This window comes from Podarcis pityusensis (assembly GCF_964106645.2).
Source record: "Podarcis pityusensis genome assembly, chromosome: 3".
Classification (NCBI taxonomy): domain Eukaryota; kingdom Metazoa; phylum Chordata; class Lepidosauria; order Squamata; family Lacertidae; genus Podarcis; species Podarcis pityusensis.
The window spans coordinates 117,382,705-117,402,997 of record NC_138026.1 but is presented as its reverse complement, the minus strand read 5'-3'; the positions used below and the strand labels follow the sequence as shown (position 1 = coordinate 117,402,997).

The 20,293-nt window shown below is 43.6% G+C and overlaps 2 long non-coding RNA genes across 3 annotated transcripts in view; one reads left to right on the top strand and one right to left on the bottom strand.

The window, feature by feature from the left end:
- Positions 1-6,606, bottom strand: part of LOC308474752 — a 44,713-nt gene extending 38,107 nt beyond the window's left edge. The window contains exons 1-3 of one of the 2 annotated variants that reach the window (XR_013984926.1): positions 5,381-6,606; positions 3,913-4,045; positions 2,471-2,647 (exon numbers count right to left, since the gene is read on the bottom strand). This is a non-coding gene — a long non-coding RNA (uncharacterized lncRNA). Of the gene's footprint in view, positions 1-2,470; positions 2,648-3,912; positions 4,046-5,380 lie in introns of those variants that run through there. The other variant, XR_013984925.1, reaches the window with a different exon arrangement.
- A 5,216-nt stretch (positions 6,607-11,822) lies between these two features.
- LOC308474705 lies at positions 11,823-20,223 on the top strand. The gene is made up of 4 exons (XR_013984874.1): positions 11,823-13,182; positions 17,107-17,243; positions 18,629-18,758; positions 20,046-20,223. It is a non-coding gene; the product is annotated as an uncharacterized lncRNA (long non-coding RNA).
- The last annotated feature ends 70 nt before the right edge of the window (positions 20,224-20,293 follow it).

Here is a 20,293-nt window from a genome sequence, read left to right as displayed (position 1 = left end):
GAGAGAGAGGGAGATAACATTTCAGTCTGGAGCAGCAACGTTCTAAGATTTCATCAGCTACATACTCAGAGTCCTGGTGGACTGTTTTGATAACATTTTGATTTATTCAGAGAATCAAGAACAGCATATACATCCTATGAAAGATGTGCTTCAGAGGTTGAAAAAATGTGCTTCAGAGTTGAAAAAATAACAGTTCCACTTCTCAACAGTAGATTTCCCGACATTTCTCCCCCTGTGTGTAGATTCACCCTTAGAGTGGTGTAGTTCCTCCACTCTCAGCGGACCTCTGAATCTCTTTGTTGTTTAGGCTGATACACCTTAGCTTTCACCCTGTTTTACATCTTCCTGCTCCTCCTCACACTTCTCTCTCTTGGACTTTAGGATTAGAAGTCACCTCCAAACTCTACGCTAGGAGATCAAAGGAGAAACAGGCCAGCCACAGCACAGATGGGCAAGAGAGGCCAGCAGGCTGTGGCCTTCAGGGCAGGACACAAGGGGGAAGAGTTGGGGACACTGAATTATAGTTGTGATTCTTGGAAGAAGAGAAACAGATGGAGTCTCCCCATTGCTTTCTCCATATAGGGTCCCTTGCTGTTCTCAAGAAATCCTCCCAAATTCCTTCCATGAAAATAGGGACATCCTGTTTTATTATGAATAATAATTTTACTACAGTGGTACCTCCAGTTACAAACGCCTCAGGTTAGAAACATTTCTGGTTACAAACTTCGCTAACCTGGAAGAGTTACCACGAGTTGAGAACTTTGCCCTGGTGTGCCGGCAGCGCAGCGGCAGCAAGAGGCCCCATTAGCGAAAGCACACCTCTAGTTAAGAACAGTTTCAGGTTAAGAATGGATCGCCAGAACGAATTAAGTTTGTGACTAGAGGTACCACTGAAGGAATGGGTTTCCCAAACCCAAAACTGACTGTGCAGGCAGTTTGAAACTGCACCAAAATCCCTATTTTTCCTTAGCTAAAATGCTTTAACTTCAGCTCTTGAGCCAAAACCCAGCTGTATAAACAAGTGCTCAAAGTTCTCTCCCTTAGCAGTCTATGAAGGCTGGTAATGACGGATGGCTTTGTCCATTCCAGAGTGGAACAGGGATGACACTCTGGGCCTTATCTTACATGCTGACCACAAAGACCACAAAGATGCACAGACCTAGTCCGGGAACAGCGCCAGAGTGTGTTCTTGGAGTTGGTGACCTCTTGCTCCAAGTTAAGAGTATAAGAACAGAAATACCCTTTTATGGTCAGAAGTACAGGAAGGAATACCCTTTTATGGTTAAAAATACCGGAGCAGGAACATATGTGATGTCAACCTGCGTGTATAGGCTGACGTGGTTGGATTCCTGGGGAAGGAGGGAGAGGGTGCCTGGAGGATATATATATACTGCATGAAATTTCTCATTTCTTTGGACTTGCTGTGGACTGACCACGCAAGTGCCTTTCTGCTTTTCCGGAGAGCAGAAATAAAGAACTCTTTCTCTGAACCAACCCTCGGTGTCATTTGACTTCCTTCCTCCTGTCCGGGAGCAACGCAGAGCCCACCAATCGGTAAAGTCTGATAAGGCTACACCACTGTATTTATACCCCACCCATCTTAAGTGTAGTCAGGATGTCTGCAGATCTCCAGAAGCAAACCTTTTAGTATCTTTATTTCGGATCCTATAAATTATGTTTAATTTGTTCAGTTTGTGTGTTTTTGAATGATTTAAGACTAAATTTTTATGTTGTAATTATTATTATTTTCCATCTTGCAAGCCACCTCAAGCATGGTATGAACTATGGAAAGGCACCACTCCAATAAAATTATGTCTGGAGGTATATAGCCATTCAGCTAAGTACCCACCATTCACATCTTAAAAGAGTGAGCTCTGTTGCCATAGAGAGGAATGGATGTGCATTCTCTTATTTCACCCAACTGGAAGCCATGGGATGCTAGGATGAAGAATTCTTCCAGCTAGGCACATGTGCATGCAATTATGCCCAACATACTGTAATGAGTGGGCTTTGTGGGGCTAGTTTCTGTAAAAGCCAGGGCTACTTCCCATCCTGTAATCCTTTAGCTGGAGGGGCCTAGAATGTATAAGAGGAAACTTCCAGATCTGGTCTGGTCAGTTCAATAACCCCAAAATTCAGAGACCTGTGAATTTGGAAGGATGACTAAATTTCAACTGGCATACTTTTTCAAAGACTACAACTCAGATTGGTTCCTATTTAAAAGGAAACATCTTCTCCCTCCCATTCCACCCTCCATATTTTACCACTCTTCATTTTACACATTGTGGCCCAGTCCTACTCGCTAGACTGCATAGAGAGATCCTCATCCCCTTTTAGTCTTCCTTTCTTATGACGTTTTGGCCTCTCCACAAACCATGCCTGCTGACACCTCCTTCTCATGGACGTAAGGTGCCATTTTGGCTTCACTAGCAAGAACACTCATGCTTAGAAATGAAAAACAGAGGGAAAAGGCTTTTGGATCTGCTTTTATTGCAAGGCACAAGCTCAGGTAAGCCTTGAAAATGTTGCTTTTTCAATCTGGATGCTTTGGAGAAGAAGTCCCTAACTGGGGATGAAGCGGGATCCAGCAGCTCTCAAAGAGAGGGAGCATCTTCCACTTTTCAAAGGCATCTATCACTCCTTCTGTCTAAAACATAGAAACCAGCAACAAAAAGACAACAGTTAACTCGGTTTCACAGCAAAGTGACCATGTTTGAGACACAAAAATACAAAGCAAGGCATGTTGGACCACAAGAAAGTTTTCATGATAATAAACCATTGGCTAGGGATAGGTCTGTTTCCAGAAACTATGAATTACATAGATTCCCCTTTCGATGAGAATTGAATGCAGTCTCTGAGACACCCCTAGCCCTGGGGGACTTTCTTTTCTGGGTACAGTTAAATATGTCACAGAATAGTGAGTGAGCTTGCAAGGTCTCCAATATTCTCCTGCAGACTGGATGTTATGCACGGCAGGGATTTGTTGTCTTTGTGGCTCTGAAGAAGAGTTCGGGGTTAACAGGAAGCTTGCACCCCATTTTGTGAGAGTGTTTTGAGAAACACGGGACAACTGGCACCCTTGGGTTCATTCAGTCCAGTTGCTAATTTCTCTGTATGCACCCAAGACAAAAGTCTACTGCCTCAGGTTCTTTCATTAAAAGATAAAATAATAATGAATCTGCTTGGAATTGAAAGTGGGAGATTTGCATGGAATGTATGGGATGTGAAACTGAGGTAATCTTAAATGGTGGAGGGCAGGACACCACACAGAGTAAGAGCCCAGCATCTGTTAAAGCTGCAGAATAGACATCCCTTAGGCACTGAGATAAACAATGGATGAAGCTGCACAACAAATTAAATGTGCCCATCTGGTGTGGTTTAGGGATTTGGCAAAGGAGATCTGGCATAAGCTCAGAGGGCAAAGGGGCCAAAGACAGCTGGACCAGCCATGAGGCAGGTGAGGACCCTGCTTCTGTTCGCAGAAGCCCCTCAGACAATAAACCCCTCGTGCCCTGCTGGTTCTGCTTATGGTGAAAGAACTCAACACAATCTGGCTTAAAATGGGCAACAATGGTAGTGCCGCTTCTGTGCCTGCAACCAACAGGGTATGGTGTGTGTCAGTGGCAGATCAGGCCATGGCAGGAGGAGCAGGTAGATGGGCTTAGGAGCCGTCCTGGCAGAATGGCAAAGCAGCAATTACCATTTTGCATCAAGCGGCAAAATGGGATGTGCCACCCTTGGCTCATTCTGGCATAGGTATTTTTATTTTTATTTTTGCAATGGAGCAATTGAGCTTGCAGGCAAAGGATGATCAATTTAAGAGACTCTGCATTGGGTACTTAAAATGATCAATCCAGAGGCTAATGGGAGAAGTGCAGGAGGTGTAATACTCTTTTGGTTAGCTGAAATTACCTTAGGCAACAGAAATAATTATGAATACACGTTCCAATCTTTTTAAAAGTATTGGGACAACCTAGAGGGACGCAAATACCATTGGCCTTAAAGCATTGCCTAGGATTCTGAGGTTCATCGTCTTGTGCAGATCCTGTGCAAAGAGAGAAACAAACATAAGTGGGGAGAAGGAAGTTAATTCACAATAGAATGAAAGAGAGGAACAACTCCACAGCCCTTTGAACAGGAGTGGCTCTGTGACGGTCTGGGTGCTGTGGGATCCCAACTCCTACCCCCCACCCCACCCCTTGCCACTGGCCACTGGTGTTTACCACCCTTTCTACATTCACAAGAAGAAATGGTAGATGTGCTTATCCAGATATTTGCTCATGAGTGGAGGGTGTCAGTCTACAAAACACGACAGCAAGAAGTGAGGCACACATGGCTTATACGTTATAGAGAATCTAAAGCCTGGAACTGAAGCCATCAGAGCCCCAAGGACTACCCAGAATAAAAGGCTGTATACTACATCAAGAAACATTTCCCATTAATTAGAAACCTTATACCCCAAATTTATTGGCAGACCTGTGGAAGAGACAAATCAAAATTTTATTTTCTAAAACGTATTCCATAAATTTGCATAGAATTGCATAAAATCTAACCAAACTGAGAAAAGAAGAGGCTGCTTTTCTTTTTCCTTACCAGTTTTACATGCGATGCCATTTTCCATATATTAATAAAAAGGTAAAGGACTGTTTTGACAGTTAATTCCAGTTGCAGACAACTCTGGGAGCCGGCGTTTGACCACAGACAGCTTCCGGGTCACGTGGCCAGCATGACTAAGCTGCTTCTGGTGAACCAGAGCAGCACACGGAAACACCGTTTCCCTTCCTGCCGGAGCTGTACCTATTTATCTACTTGCACTTTGATGTGCTTTCGAATTGCTAGGTTGGCAGGACCAGGGACCGAGCAATGGGAGCTCACCCCGTCGTGGGGATTCAAACCACCAACCTTCTGGTCGGCAAGCCCAAGAGGCTCAGTAGTTTAAACCACAGGGCCACTCATGTCCCCTTTTCCTTATATTACTCTGCCATAATGAAGTCAACATGTGAACATCAAAGCACAGCCGTCCTCTGAAAGGCAGCTCTCCCTCCAAGTAATGTATTTTAAAAATGTACATGAAAAGGTGTAATTTCATGACAATAGCATGAAAATGTAGGTTATAACAGGGCAAATTGCATAGCAATTATGGGCATAATGGGGGAAATTCAGCAACACAGTGCATATATCCCCTAATAGATGCACCCTTGTAGGCAGTTTTGTCTGATATATACATTTTTATGCTAATTTTACCACTAAAGAAATGTCTCTAGCAAGAAAAGTGAGCTTCCTTTGCAAGGCCACAGAACAGCAACTGTACTCCTCTCCCTCTTCCACCCCACAATCGGCTGGCAGGTGTCCCTCTGTTTTCTTCCTCTCCATCCCTTACCTGGGGAAGCCAGGAGCAGCAAAGAGAGAACTGCCAAGCACAGGTGAAGGATCTTCATGGCTCAGGATGAATTGTGGTAGCAAAGCCAGGCAAAGCCAGCTTTTAAGCGAAATGGAGCCCCAAAGCTTGCCAAGAGAGGGCTGGGAGGGAGAAGCAGATTGCATAAATGTAATTTTTTGGGGACGTTGTGACTTAGGCTGACGTGGACAAGAATGTTGCCAAAATCACGTGCCTCTGCAAAGGCATTCCTGCATTCTGTCAGTCATAGCAGTTTCCACACAAGATCACAAACATTCAGGTGTGCTGTATTCATGTTTCAGAGGGAGATAGCTTAAATCAAATGAAACCTTTTTGAGGAGGATGCAATGCCCCACATAGGCAGTGCTAGGGGGATGTATCCCTCAGGTAAATAACTCACCCCTCACCTGTCCCCACCACATTGCTGGACCCTTGCAATTAGCTGAAGGAAGGGGACTTTTCACATGCTCACCTCCCACAATGATCATTCTTAATCTGGCCAAACTTAGATTCACAAAATGTTTAGGGGTATGCGTTACCCCTGCATCCCCCAAGGAAATAGCACTGGTAGTAGTAATAGCTTCAAACAGTTCTTCCAAAAAGAAAAAGAAAGATTCAAGTCCACCGATTGAAGAGGTTGAGTGGGACATGCAGGGCAAGGAGATTTCAAAGGTGAAATGATGGACTCTTTGCTTACTTGAAGGAAAGGCAATCTTCACATGCTCTCTTGTCCTTTTTCTCATTCTTGCAATCATCATCATCATCATCCTTTTTCGCAAACACCTTTTTCTAACTAGACTCAAAGCAACTTACAAAAATATTTTCAAACATGAGGGGCTCTGCTTCTCTGCTTGCTCCACCTGCCATGTCCACTCTGCACCCCATCATAATTGGCTAACCTGTCCTTTCCTTTCTCTTTTCCACCCTTGAAGATGACTAAGCCCCCTTTCCCCCTTCCCAACCCTGTTTCTGAAGCTGCTTCACTCTTCTGTCCTGCGCTCCTTGGAGTCGCTGTTATTTGTGACTAAAGATCAGGGGTGATGGTCTCCAGAACAGAAATATCCAAAGGCTGATGAGTTAACCTTCTCTGCTTTGAGGTTTCATTTGAGCTTTCATGCTCAGGCCTGGTGCTTTCATGTGCAAGGTGCTTGAAACTGAATATGGAACCCTTTGCAAGGAATATATGGAACCTAATCCTCAGCTAACGGACGCGGGTGCACTGTGGTCTAAACCACTGAGCCTTAGGCTTGCCAATCAAAACGTCGGCAGTTCAAATCCCCGTTACATGGTGAGCTCCCGTTGTTCGGTCCCAGATCCTGGCAACCAAGCAGTTCGAAAGCACACCAAAAAATGCAAGTAGATAAATAGGTACCGCTCCTGCGGGAAGGTAAAAGGTGTTTCCGTGCACTGTTCTGATTTCACCAGAAGCGGGTTGGTCATGCTGGCCACATGACGTTGCAAAACTGTCTGCGGACAAATGTAGGCTCCCTCAGCCAGTAAAGCAAGGTGAGCTCAGCAACTCCAGGGTCGTCCGCGACTGGACTTAACTGTCAAGGGTCCTTTACCTTTTAATCCTCAGCTATTCAAACAAGATGGAGGGGAGAAGATCACACTGAGCAAATGTCCAGCAGCTATTGAAGTTTTAGGATGGACAGTTATGGTAATCCCTTTCCACTGAGATAAACAATAGATGAAACTGCATATTAATCTAAACAATCAAATACCATGTGATTGAAGAATTCGACCAAGAAGAATTGGCAAAACCTCACAGAGCAAAGCAACCAAAGACAGGGCTGATCCCAGAGCCGAACAAGCCTTGAGGCAGGTGAGGACGCTGCTCCAGGTGGCAGAAGCCCCCAACCAGGCACAATGCCCATGGGTGCCCCTCCTGCCCTGCTGCTTCTGCCAGTGGAGGAGAAGCACCAGTATCATCAGCACTGATTTTGGAAAAGTTCACAGCCATTTGGGGGAATAAGGGATGTGCCGCCCTAAGCTGATTCTGCCATAGGTATCTTTTGCAATGGACAAAGTATGGAAATAACTGGCTGTGCAACCAATTAAGCTTGCAATCAAAGGACGATGTATTCAGGGACCACTTAAGTAATTGATGCTTTGTGTAACGAATGGAACAGGTAGCTAGTACTCACTGCTCTATCAAAATGACATTCTGTGTAATAAAAAGGTTGCATTAGAGATACTTTGTACTGCCAGTGGTTGTTTAATTAATGAAAAACCTAATTATGACAACTGCTTTTTTCTGTTTCTGACGGAATAGAATGGCTCTAAGACACAGAATGGAGGGAAGAGGCAGGGAGGTGAGATGAGTTTGTATTGATGCAGTTTTTACATAATGGAGGAAATAATAAAGGTTTAATGGAAAACTCAAATGGATATAGCAGAAAAATGCTATATTAAAGGAGGTTAAACTGGAATCAGATAAATGATCATCAACTTGTAAAGAAACCTATGGTTCATGTTAGCAGGCATCATAAAAGTTTTACGTAATGAAACTATTTTCTCAGTTCACTGGCTCCCTATGCCTAAATCCAACAAGGGATGTCCATTTAGGGTGGTAGCCTAAAGCTACTCAGATCAGAGGCTCCTGAAAATGATTGATCCAAAAAATGCTACAAGAGGGGCATGGTGCGGGGAGAAGAAATAATACTTTCCTCTGGACACTTGTTTGATTCTCCTTTGCTAAGCTGAAGTTCCCTTCTGCAACAATTATACAGTGGTGGACAGCTCCCAATGTCAGTGAAGACAGCAGGACATCATCAACAGGAGGCAGATATAATCGGTTTGTAACAGGCCAAATCCTGTGTAGAGGAAGAACAAATACCATGGTCGACAAGTAAAAGGAAAGTTCATTCAGAAGAGGAAGAAACGGAGGCACAACTTCATAGCCGACCCCCCTAAAATAAATCTTGGCTGCACCCATGCTTCCCATATTTTTAATTTGTTTGGAACATTTTGACCTAGGCTGACATGGAGGAGAATGTTGCCAAAATCACATGCTTGTGGGAAGATATTGCTGAAATCTGGTAGTCATAGCAGTTTCCGCAGAAGTAGGATCCCAACTACAGATCGCAAACATTCAGATCTGCTGCATTCATGTTTCACAAGGAGATAGCTTGGATCAAACAAAAAGTTTATGTGGAGAATAGGCAGTGCCAGGGGGATGTATCCCTCAGGTAAATAACTCACCCCTCACCTGTTCCCATCACATTGCTGGACCCTTGTGGTTACCTGAAGGAAGGGCACCTTTCACAATAACAATTGGCCAACCTGTCCATTCCCTTCTCCTTTACACCATAGAGGATGACTAAGCCATTTACTTACTTACTTACTGTGGCGATCACACAGGGCCCCCGGACGTTTGATGGTCTATTGACCCTGTGCCACCACTGTGATTGCTTTCTTCGCTGCCACCCCCCACCCCCACCCCCGCTTCTCATGGGGACACACGGAGTCCAGACAGTTGTTAACATTAACAAATAATCAAGTTTATTTTTCTCTTGTCAGTTTCTTAATCTTAGTTCCTAACAACTCCAAACTGATTATTCCCAACTATCTATCTGACTCCACCTGACAATTCCTCTCACAATACATCTCTACCAACCCACACCTAATCCTCCCTCTTCCTTCTTCAACTCCCAAACCTCAACTCTCAACTCCCAAACCTCAACTGACTTTCAAAGTCTCCCACTCTAACTTTTACTCCCCCCTTGCATTCTCACTGGCCAATCACATCACACCCATTTTAACCCTTTCCTATGACGCATCCTAGGAGGCAAACGCCACATTCCTCCCCCCTTAAGAAGACTGACTCAGGAGGGATAACTCAACCTAGTTATTCTCCTGATCAATCAGCAGTACATCTTTATGGCAAATAAACATTTCCTAACCTGCCATTTCACCCTTCACTTCACACCTAACATTTGTACATCAAATACTGTGTTCTGGTAAAATATACATATATACAAAAACCTGTTACATCTTAAGCATTCAGTTAACTTTCAATTGCAGGTCTTCTGGATAAGGCGTCTGCAACGGTGTTCAGGGTCCCTTTCACATTTTTAACCGTAAAATTAAAGTCTTGCAGTGATAGGGCCCACCTCATCAGCTTACTGTTGGTCTTCATGGTTCTCAGCCACAGCAAGGGTGAATGGTCAGTACATAAAGTAAAAGTTCGGCCCCAGATGTACGGCTTCAGTTTCTGTAATGCCCACACGATGGCAAGGCATTCCTTCTCGATGGTCGAATAATGTCTTTCCCTTGGTAGTAGTTTCTTGCTTAGGAAGGTGATGGGATGCAGGTCGTCCTTCTCTCCCTGTTGGCACAGCACGGCCCCGATCCCGGCATTGGATGCATCGGTGAAGACGGTGAACTCACGATCATAATCAGGAGCAACAAGGACTGGATTTGATGTCAAGGCGCTTTTTAAGGCGTCAAACGCCCGCTGACATGCTGCTGTCCAGTTAACCATGTCTGGCTCCTTCTTCCGCGTTAGGTCAGATAAAGGCACTGCTATCTCGCTAAATTTCGGAATAAATTTGCGATAATAACTGGCTAGTCCTAGGAAAGCTCTGACTTTCTTCTTGGAGGTAGGGGTAGGCCAGTTTGAAATGGCTTCTACCTTTGTCTCTAAAAGTTTCATCACTCTTCCTCCCACCATGTGTCCCAGGTATTGAATAGTCAAGCCCCCTATCTGGCATTTGCTAGCTTTGATGGTTAAGCCCGCCTCTTTAATTCGCTGTAGCACTATCCCTAAGTGCTCTTTGTGTTTCTCCCAAGTTGGACTGTACACAGCAATATCGTCCAAATAAGCAGCTGTGAACTCTCTTAATCCGTTCAGGATTTTGTCCACCAATCGCTGAAAAGTTGCTGGCGCATTCTTTAAGCCAAAGGGCATTACTTTAAACTCAAACAGCCCTAAGGGACTTCTGGACGCAGTTTTCTCCTGGTCCCTAGGGTCCATTTCCACTTGATAGTACCCCTTTGTTAAGTCTAGGCAGGTGATGTAATGACACTGGCCTATAGCTTCGATCAGGTCATCTAAACGGGGCATTGGATATGCATCCGCTTTAGTGACATGGTTCAGCTTCCTATAATCCAGGCAAAATCTAATAGATCCATCAGGTTTGTCTAATAACACTATGGGTGCTGCCCAGCGGCTTTCCGAAGGGATTATCATCCCTGCCTTCAGCATCGCCCTTACCTCATTGCTAACTTTCCCCACATACTTTCCAGTTATTCTGTAGGGGTTGAAGATAGATTGAAACTGCAGAGTTTTGAAAAACTAAAAAACAAAGTGCTAGACTGGCTTCATTATTATCAGATAATGGAGGCATACAATTTGGACAAGAAAATCGGCTTCCAGGTGGAAAAATCAAAATTAGAAACAGAATTGTTAGAACCCAAAACTAAGATTTAGTCAAAGATGTATAACTTGCTATTGAAATAGAATACTCAGGATGAAACGGTGAAATCTGCTATGATTAAATGGGCACAAGACGTTGGACATAATATTATGTTTGGTGACTGGGAACAGTTGTGGACCACAGGTATGAAATTTACGGCATGTAATGCCTTAAGAGAAAATATTATGAAAATGATATACAGGTGGTACATAACCCCAGTCAAGCTTGCAAAAATCTATCATGTGCCTGATAATAAATGTTGGAAATGTAAAGAAACTGAAGGTATATTTTTTCACCTTTGGTGGACGTGCCCAAGGATTAAGGCTTTCTGGGAGATGATTTATAATGAACTAAAAAAGGTATTTAAATATACCTTCTTGAAGAAACCAGAGGCCTTTCTCCTGGGCATAGTTGGCCAATCGGTGTTAAAAAAGGACAGAACTTTCTTTATGTATGCTACAACAGCAGCAAGAATACCTATTGCAAAGCATTGGAAGACACAAGACTTACCCACACTGGAGGAATGACAGATGAAATTGATGGACTATATGGAATTGGCGGAAATGACTGGCAGAATCCGAGACCAGGGAGAAGAGTCAGTGGAAGAAGATTGGAAGAAATTTAAAGACTATTTACAGAAATATTGCAAAATTAATGAATGTTAGAATGATGTTGGATTGAAGTTAAGTGGTTTCTAGCTGTACAGGTACAAAAGAATATGGAAAAATTGGTTTTTAATATGTAAAAATTTAATGTTATAATATATCAAGATTAAAGATTAGGATTAAAAAGGAGGGAAAGGAATTGTTGGATTAACAAACTTAATTGGAATACAAAAGAGGGAGGTATGAGGAGGTCCGGGAAACAAGTAAACGTAAAAGAAGTGAGGAAAAGATGGAATTGTTTTAAACTGTTTTTTCTTTTTTCTACTTTGTATTTTTTCTTTTTATTGTTAATCTTTTTATTAATGTGACCTTTCTTCTTTTGAAACTTTAATAAATATTATTTTTTTAAAAAATATATTCTGTAGGGGTTGACAGCAATAGGCTTAGCATCCCCAGTGTCGATATGATGTATAACTCCTTTAGCTCTACCTGTAGTGTTACTGAAAATGTCTTTATAATCTTGTAGGATCTGCTTAACCTCCACCTGCTGATTCAGGGTTAATGTAGGAGCTATCTTTATTTCTTGTAGATTGCACAATTGCTCCCCTCTCCCTTCCCAGCATGTTATATCGGCTTCATCTGATTTGTCTGCCTCAAAACAATTAACTAAATCAGCATCTTCTTTCTGTTCTTGGGCAAAACTATGTTTTTGGCTTTTTACAAAAGGGACTAGCAGGGCTTGGTTTTCTCCCCTCAGAGTTCTGTTCCTCAGCTCTGTCTCCTTGGGTAACAGTAGCATTCCCCTCAGCATCGGGTGACGGTTGACCCCCCCCCCCCCCCGGAGCGAGTAACTACAAAAGAACTCTGTACATGCTCTAAGAGATCCCATCCGATCAGCACAGTAGTAGGAATCTCCTCAGAAATAGCAACCTGCCACTTCCCTGACTAATCTTGGAATTTAATATGGATTTCTGCAACTGGTAATACCTCAGGGTATTTAGAAATTCCTTTTAATTTCATAACTTTCCCTGGAATTATTTTGGTGGGACAGATGATCTCTGGGTGGACAGTAGTGACTTGAGACCCGGTGTCTTTTAACCCCAGAAATCTCTTCCCATCAATCCAAATATCTTCCCCAGCATTTTTTAAAAGAAGATTATCTTGTTTTATAGCATAGCAATGTGCCACTTTAGCCTCCACTACTTCAGCAGGCTTCGGCCTGTCCTGACTAGCTTGGCTCTCCTCAGCTTCTTTGATACAAAAGGTTCTTCTCTGAGGGCTTATATTACCAGACTTTTCTCCTCCAGATCTACAATTAAATCTTTTGTGGCCAAATTTTCCACATCCCCAGCACTGAACTTCTTTGGGATTTGTATAGTTTGTTTTCCATCCTTTCTCCTCAGTGAGACTGGCGTTGGCTTGTGCCTTGTCATTTTGCCCTTTTGACAATGGCCTATCTCCCTTGTCTTTCTCTGAAGAGGGGTTTCCCTTTGCTTATTGGAATTTATTTCTGTTAGTCCCCCACACTTTCCCGCCAAAACTTGGTTCATCAAACCTATGGTCCCTTATTTTGTTTATTTGGTCAGCTAAGTTAGCGGCTTCTTGAAGTGATTGAGGGTGTCCTTCCTTTATAAGATATTTTAACCGGTCTCCGACATTTGAGAATAAATTACAGCTAATGACCCACTGATCCTGGCTCTAAGGATCGTCATCTTGTCCTCATCTTTCACTTGAAAGTCTTGACAAGCTCTTTCAAATGGTATAATGAAAGCCTCAGGGCAATCTTTTCCCTTAAACTCAGGAAAGCACTTTAAATCTACCTGCACTTGAGTTGGACTACTGGTGATATTACTATTATTTTGATCCTCCATAGCTGCTAATTCCAGTTTCCTCATTTCCAACTGAAATTGCATTCTTTCGCTCTCACTTTCAGCCCTAATTCTTTCGCTCTCCTGCTCAGCCTTAAGTCTTTCACTCTCCTTCTCAGCCTTAAGTCTTTCGCTCTCAGCTTTAATTCTTTCTATTTCTTGTGCAGATCTAATCTTTTCTAATTCCAATTTATATTCTTGTTCTAACTTCCATTTTACAAATCCTTCAGTGAATTTTGGATCTCCTGCCTCAGGTTTGATATTACATTTTCTAAACTCTGCTCTACTCTCTGAGGATTTCCATTCTCCTCTCCTTCAGAGCTTTCATAAGTTGTTTCCCTCACAGGGTTTCTTATCTTTTTGGGTGGCATATTGTGTGAGTGAGAATTATCAATAAATTAACAAAATACGGGAAATTTCCTCTCAGTACTGTTCTTTCTGGCTAGGCTTCTCTCAAGACTCTGGTCCCAAAGGTCTGCTATGGGTTTTCTCTCTAACCCTTCAAGCTCTACTTCCTCTGACCATGAGCCTAAACCCTCTACCAGAACAGACTTTGAGCTCTCTTTCTCTTTGTTATCTTGGCTTCGCTGATCAGAAGGTCGGTGGTTCGAATCCCTGCAACAGGATGAGCTCCCATTGCTCGGTCCCTGCTCCTGCCAACCTAGCATTTCTAAAGCACGTCAAAGAGAAGTAGATAAATAGGTACCACTCTGGCGGAAAGGTAAACGGTGTTTCCGTGCGCTGCTCTGGTTCGCCAGAAGCGGCTTAGTCATGCTGGCCACAAGACCCGGAAGCTGTATGCCGCCTCCCTCGGCCAATAAAGCGAGATGAGCGCCACAGCCCCAGAGTCGGCCACAACTGGACGTAATGGTCAGGGGTCCCTTTACCTTGAGTAAGTAAGTAAGTAAGTAAGTAAGTAAATGGCTTAGTCATCCTCTACGGTGGAAAGGAGAAGGGAAAGGACAGGCTGGCCAATTATTGTTGTGAAAGGTGCTCTTCGTTCAGGTAACCGCAAGGGTCCAGCCAAGATTTATTTTAGGGGGGCCTATGAAGTTGTGCCTCCGTTTCATGCTCTTCTGAATGAACTTTCCTTTCACTTGTGGACCATGGTATTTGTTCTTCCTCTACACAGAATTTGGCCTGTTACAAACCGATTATATCTGCCTCCTGTTGATGATGTCCTGCTGTCTTCACTGACATTGGGAGCTGTCCACCACTGTATAATTGTTGCAGAAGGGAACTTCTGCTTGGCGAATGAGAATCAAAAAAGTGTCCAGAGGAAAGTATCATTTCTCCTCCCCAGGCCCTGCCCCTCTTGTAGCATTTTTTTGATCAATCATTTTCAGGAGCCTCTGATCTGAGTAGCTTTAGGCTACCACCCTAAATGAACATCCCTTCTCGGATTTAGGCAAAGGGAGCCAGTGAACTGAGAAAATAGTTTCATTACGTAAAACTTGGAAAACTTTTATGAGCCTGCTAACATGAACAACAGGTTTCTTTACAAGTTGATGATCATTTATCTGATTCCAGTTTAACCTCCTTTAATATAGCATTTTTCTGCTATATCCATTTGAGTTTTCCATTAAAACTTTATTATTTCATCCATTATGTAAAAACTGCATCGATACAAACTCATCTCTCCTCCCTCCCTCTTCCCATCCATGCCTTAGAGCCATTCTATTCCTTCAGAAACAGAATTAACCAAAACAAAACTCATTATAGTCATTATGTAGGTTGATTATACAGCCTGCAAGATTTACAGTTGTCTTAATTAGGTTTTTCATTAATTAAACAACCACTGGCAGTACAAAGTATCTCTAATGCAACCTTTTTATTACACAGAATGTCATTTTGATAGAGCAGTGAGTACTAGCTACCTGTTCCATTCGTTACACAAAGCATCAATTACTTAAGTGGTCCCTGAATACATCGTCCTGTGATTGCAAGCTTAATTGGTTGCGCAGCCAGTTGTTTTCATACTTTGTCCATTGCAAAAGACACCTATGGTAGAATCAGCCTAGGGCGGCACTTCCCGTTTTGCCCCAAATGGCAGTGATCTTGTCCAAAATCAGTGCTGATGGTACTGGTGCTTCTCCTCCACTGGCAGAAGCAGCAGGGCGGGAGGGGCACCCATGGGCATTCTGCCTGGTTGGGGGCTTCTGCCACCTGGAGCAGCGTCCTCACCTGCCTCAAGGCTCTGGGATCAGCCCTGTCTTTGGTTGCTTTGCTCTGTGAGGTTTTGCCAATTCTTCTTGGTCGAATTCTTCAGTCACATGGTATTTGATTGTTTAGATTAATATGCAGTTTCATCTATTGTTTATCTCAGTGGAAAGGGATCACCATAACTGTCCATCCTAAAACTTCAATATCTGCTGGACATTTGCTCAGTGTGATCTTCTCCCCTCTATCTTCTTTGAATAGCTGAGGATTAAAAGGTACAGGACCCTTGACAGTTAAGTCCAGTCGCAGACGACTCTGGAGTTGCAGCGTTCATCTTGCTTTACTGGTTGAGGGAGCCTACGTTTGTCCGCAGACAGTTTTTTTGCGTCATGTGGCCAGCATGACCAACCCGCTTCTGGTGAAATCAGAGCAGTGCACGGAAACACCGTTTACCTTCCCGCCGGAGTGGTACCTATTTATCTACTTGCACTTTTACGTGCTTTCGAACTGCTAGGTTGGCAGCAGCAGGGACCAAGCAACAGGAGCTCACCTTGTAACAGGGATTAGAATTCCCAACATTTTGATTGGCAAGTTCAAGGCTCAGTGGCTTAGACCACAGCGCCACCTGCATCCGTTAGCTGAGGATTAGGTTCCATGTATTCCATGTAAAATGTCCCACATTCAGTTCCAAGCACCTTGCGCATGAAAGCACCAGGCCTGAGCATGAAATGAAATGAAACCTCAAAGCAGAGAAGGTTAACTCATAGGCCTTTGGATGTTTCTGATCTGGAGATCCCATCACCCATGATCTTTAGCCAAAAATAACAGCGACTCCATGGAGCTCAGGACAGAAGAGTGAAGCAGCTTCAGAAACAGGGTTGGGAAGGGGGAAAGGGGGCTTAGTCATCTCCTAGGGTGGAAAGGAGAAAGGAAAGGACAGGTTGGCCAATTATTATGGGGTGCAAAGTGGACATGGCATGTGGAGCAAGCAGAGAAGCAGAGCCCCTCCTGTTTGAAAATATTTTTGTAAGTTGCTTTGAGTCTAGTTAGAAAAAGGTGTTTGAGAAAAAGGATGGACTTGAATCTTTATTTTTTTTTAAGAACTGTTTGAAGCTATTACTACTACCAGTGCTATTTCCTGGGGGGATGCAGGCATGTGCATACCCCTAAACATTTTGTGAATCTAAGTTTGGCCAGATTGAGGAGCAGTATTTCAATATGAGTAGGAAAATGAGAATACCCCTAAACATTTTTTAGGGGGGGAAAGCACTGATTACTACTAAGAATAATCATTGTGGGAGGCGAGCATGTGAAAAGTGTCCTTCCTTCAGCTAATTGCAAAGGTTCAGCAATGCAATGGGGACAGGTGAGGGGTGAGTCATTTACCTGGGGGATACATCCCCCGGGCACTGCCTATATGGGGCATTGCATCCGCAGCATAAATGTTTCATTTGATTCAAGCTATCTCGCTCTGAAACATGAATACAGCACATCTGAATGTTTGTGATCTTACTTCTGTGGAAACTGCTATGACTGACCGAATGCAGGAATGCCTTTCCAGAGGCACGTGATTTTGGCAACATTCTCGTCCACGTCAGCCTAAGTCACAACGTCCCAAAGAAATTAAAATTATGCAATCTGCTTCTCCCTCCCAGCCCTCTCTTGGCAACCTTCGGGGCTCCATTTGACTGAAAAGATGGCATTCGGCTTTGCCACCACAATTCATCCTTAGCCATGAAGACCCTTCACCTGTGCTTGGCAGTTCTCTCTTTGCTGCTCCTGGCTTCCCTAGGTAAGGGATGGAGAGGAAGAAGGCAGAGGGACACATGCCAGCCATTTTTGGGGTGGAAGAGGGAGAGGAGTACAGTTGCTGTTCTGTGGCCTTGCAAAGGAAGCTCACTTTTCTTTCTAGAGACGTTTCTTTAGTGGTAATATCTTTTGTGGTAATTATTTGCATTAAAATGTATATATCCGACAACATTGCCTATCAAAGTGTGTCTACTAGGGAAAATATGCACTGTGTTGCTGAATTTCCCCCATTATGCCCCAAACTGCTATGCAATTTCCCCTATTGTAACCTATATTTTCATGCTATTGTCATGAAATTACACTTTTTCAGGTACATTTTTTAAACACATTACTTGGAGGGAGAGCTGATTTTCAGAGGACAACTGTGCTTTGATGTTCACATGTTGACTTCATTATGGCACAGTAATATAAGGAAAAAAGGACGTGGGTGGCCCTGTGGTTTAAACCACTGAGCGTCTTGGGCTTGCCGACCAGAAGGTTGGCGGTTTGAATCCCCACGATGGGGTGAGCTCCCATTGCTCGATCCCAGCTCCTGCCAACCTAGCAATTCAAAAGCACATCAAAGTGCAAGTAGATAAATAGGTACCGCTCTGGCGGGAATGTAAACGGTGATTCTGTGTGCTGCTCTGGTTCACGAGAAGCAGCTTAGTCATGCTAGCCACGTGACCCGGAAGCTGTCTGTGGTCAAACGCCGGCTCCCTCAGCCTGTAAAGCGGGATGAGCGCACAACCCCAGAGTTGTCTGCAAATGGAATTAACTGTCAAAACAGTCCTTTACCTTTTTTTAAATATATGGAAAATGGCACCGCATATAAAACTGGTAAGGAAAAACAAAAGCAGCCTCTTCTTTGCTCAGTTTGGTTAGATTTTATGGAATTCTATGCAAATTTATGGCATATGTTTTACAAAATAAAATTTTGATTTGTCTCTTCCACAGGTCTGCCAATAAATTTGGGGTATATAGTTTCTAATTAGTGGGGAAAATATTCTTGATGTAATATAGAGCCTTTTATTCTGGGTGGTCCTAGGGGCTCTGATGGCTTCAGTTGCAGGCTTTAGTTTCTCTATAACTTATAAGCCATGTGTGCCTCACTTCCTGCTGTTGTGTTTTGTGGACTGACACCCTCCACTCATGAGCAAATATCTGGAGAAGCACATCTACCATTTCTTCTTGTGAATGTAGCAAGGGTAGTAAACACCAGTGGCCAGTGGCAAGGGTTGGGGTGGGGGGTAGGAGTTGGGATGCCACAGCACCCAGAGCCTCACAGAACCTCTCTTGTTCAAAGGGCTGTGGAGTTGTTCCTCTCTTTCATCCAGTTGTGAATTAACTTCCTTCTCCCCACTTATGTTTGTTTCTCTCTTTGCACAGGATCAGCAGATGAGGGACCTACCAATGCTGTTGAATGCCGTCAAGCCAATGGTCTTTGCTACCTTAAACCTTGTCCCAATAATTATGAAAGAATTGGAAGGTGCTACTTTTCGCCTAACTGTTGCAGAAGGTAATTTCAGCTTACCAAAAGAGAATAACACCTCCTGCCCCTCTCCCATTACCCTCTGGATTGATCATTTTAAGTACCCAATGCAGAGTATCTTAAATTGATCATCCTTTGCCTGCAAGCTCAATTGCTCCATTGCAAAAATAAAAATAAAAATACCTATGCCAGAATGAGCCAAGGGTGGCACATCCCATTTTGCCGCTTGATGCAAAATGGTAATTGCTGCTTTGCCATTCTGCCAGGACGGCTCCTAAGCCCATCTACCTGCTCCTCCTGCCATGGCCTGATCTGCCGCTGACACACACCATACCCTGTTGGTTGCAGGCACAGAAGCGGCACTACCATTTTTGCCCATTTTAAGCATGATGTGCCGGGTTCTTTCACCACAGGCAGAACAAGCGGGGCAGGAGGAGCACCAATGGGTTTGTTGTCTGAGGGGCTTCTGCCACCAGAAGCAGGGTCCTCACCTGCATCATGGCTGGTCCAGCTGTCTTTGGCCCCTTTGCCCTGTGACCTTATGCCAGTTCACCTTTGACAAATCCCTAAACCACACCGGATGGGCACATTTAATTTGTTGCGCAGCTTCATCCATTGTTTATCTCAGTGCCTAAGGGATGTCTATTCTGCAGCTTTAACAGATGCTGGGCACTTACTCAGTGTGGTGTCCTGCCCTCCACCGTTTAAGATTACCTCAGTTTCACATCCCATACATTCCATGCAAATCTCCCACTTTCAATTCCAAGCAGATTCATTATTATTTTATCTTTTAAAGAAAGAAGCTGAGGCAGTAGACTTTTGTCTTGGGTGCATACAGAGAAATTAGCAACTGGACGGAATGAACCCCAGGCTGCCAGTTCTCCCGTGTTTCTCAAAACATTGTCACAAAATTGTGAGCAAGCTTCCTGTTTCCCCAGAACTCTTCCTCAGGGCCACAAAGACAAAAAATCCCTGCCGTGCATAACATCCAGTCTGCAGGAGAATATTGGAGACCTTGCAAGCTCACTCACTATTCTGTGACATATTTAATTGTACCTAGAAAAGAAAGTCCCCCAGGGCTAGGGGTGTCTCAGAGACTGCATTTAATTCTCATCGAAAGGTGAATCTTTGTAATTCATAGTTTCTGGAAATGAAAAACTGAAACAGACCTATCCCTACCCAATGGCTTATTATCATGCAAACTTTCTTGTGGTCCAACATGCCTTGCTTTGTATTTTCGTGTCTCAAACATGGTCACTTTGCTATGAAACTAAGTTAACTGTTGTCTATTTGTTGCTGGTTTCTATGTTTTAGACGGGAGGAGTGATAGATGCCTTTGAAAAGTGGAAGATGTTCCCTCTCTTTGAGAGCCGCTGGATCCCCCTTGATCCCCAGCTAGGGACTTCTTCTCCAAAGCATCCAGATTGAAAAAAGCAACAGTTTCAAGGCTTACATGAGCTTGTGCCTTGCAATAAAAGCAGATCCAAAAGCCTTTTCCCCTCTGTTTTTCATTTCTAAGCATGAGTGTTCTTGCTAGTGAAGCCAAAAGGGCACCTTACGTC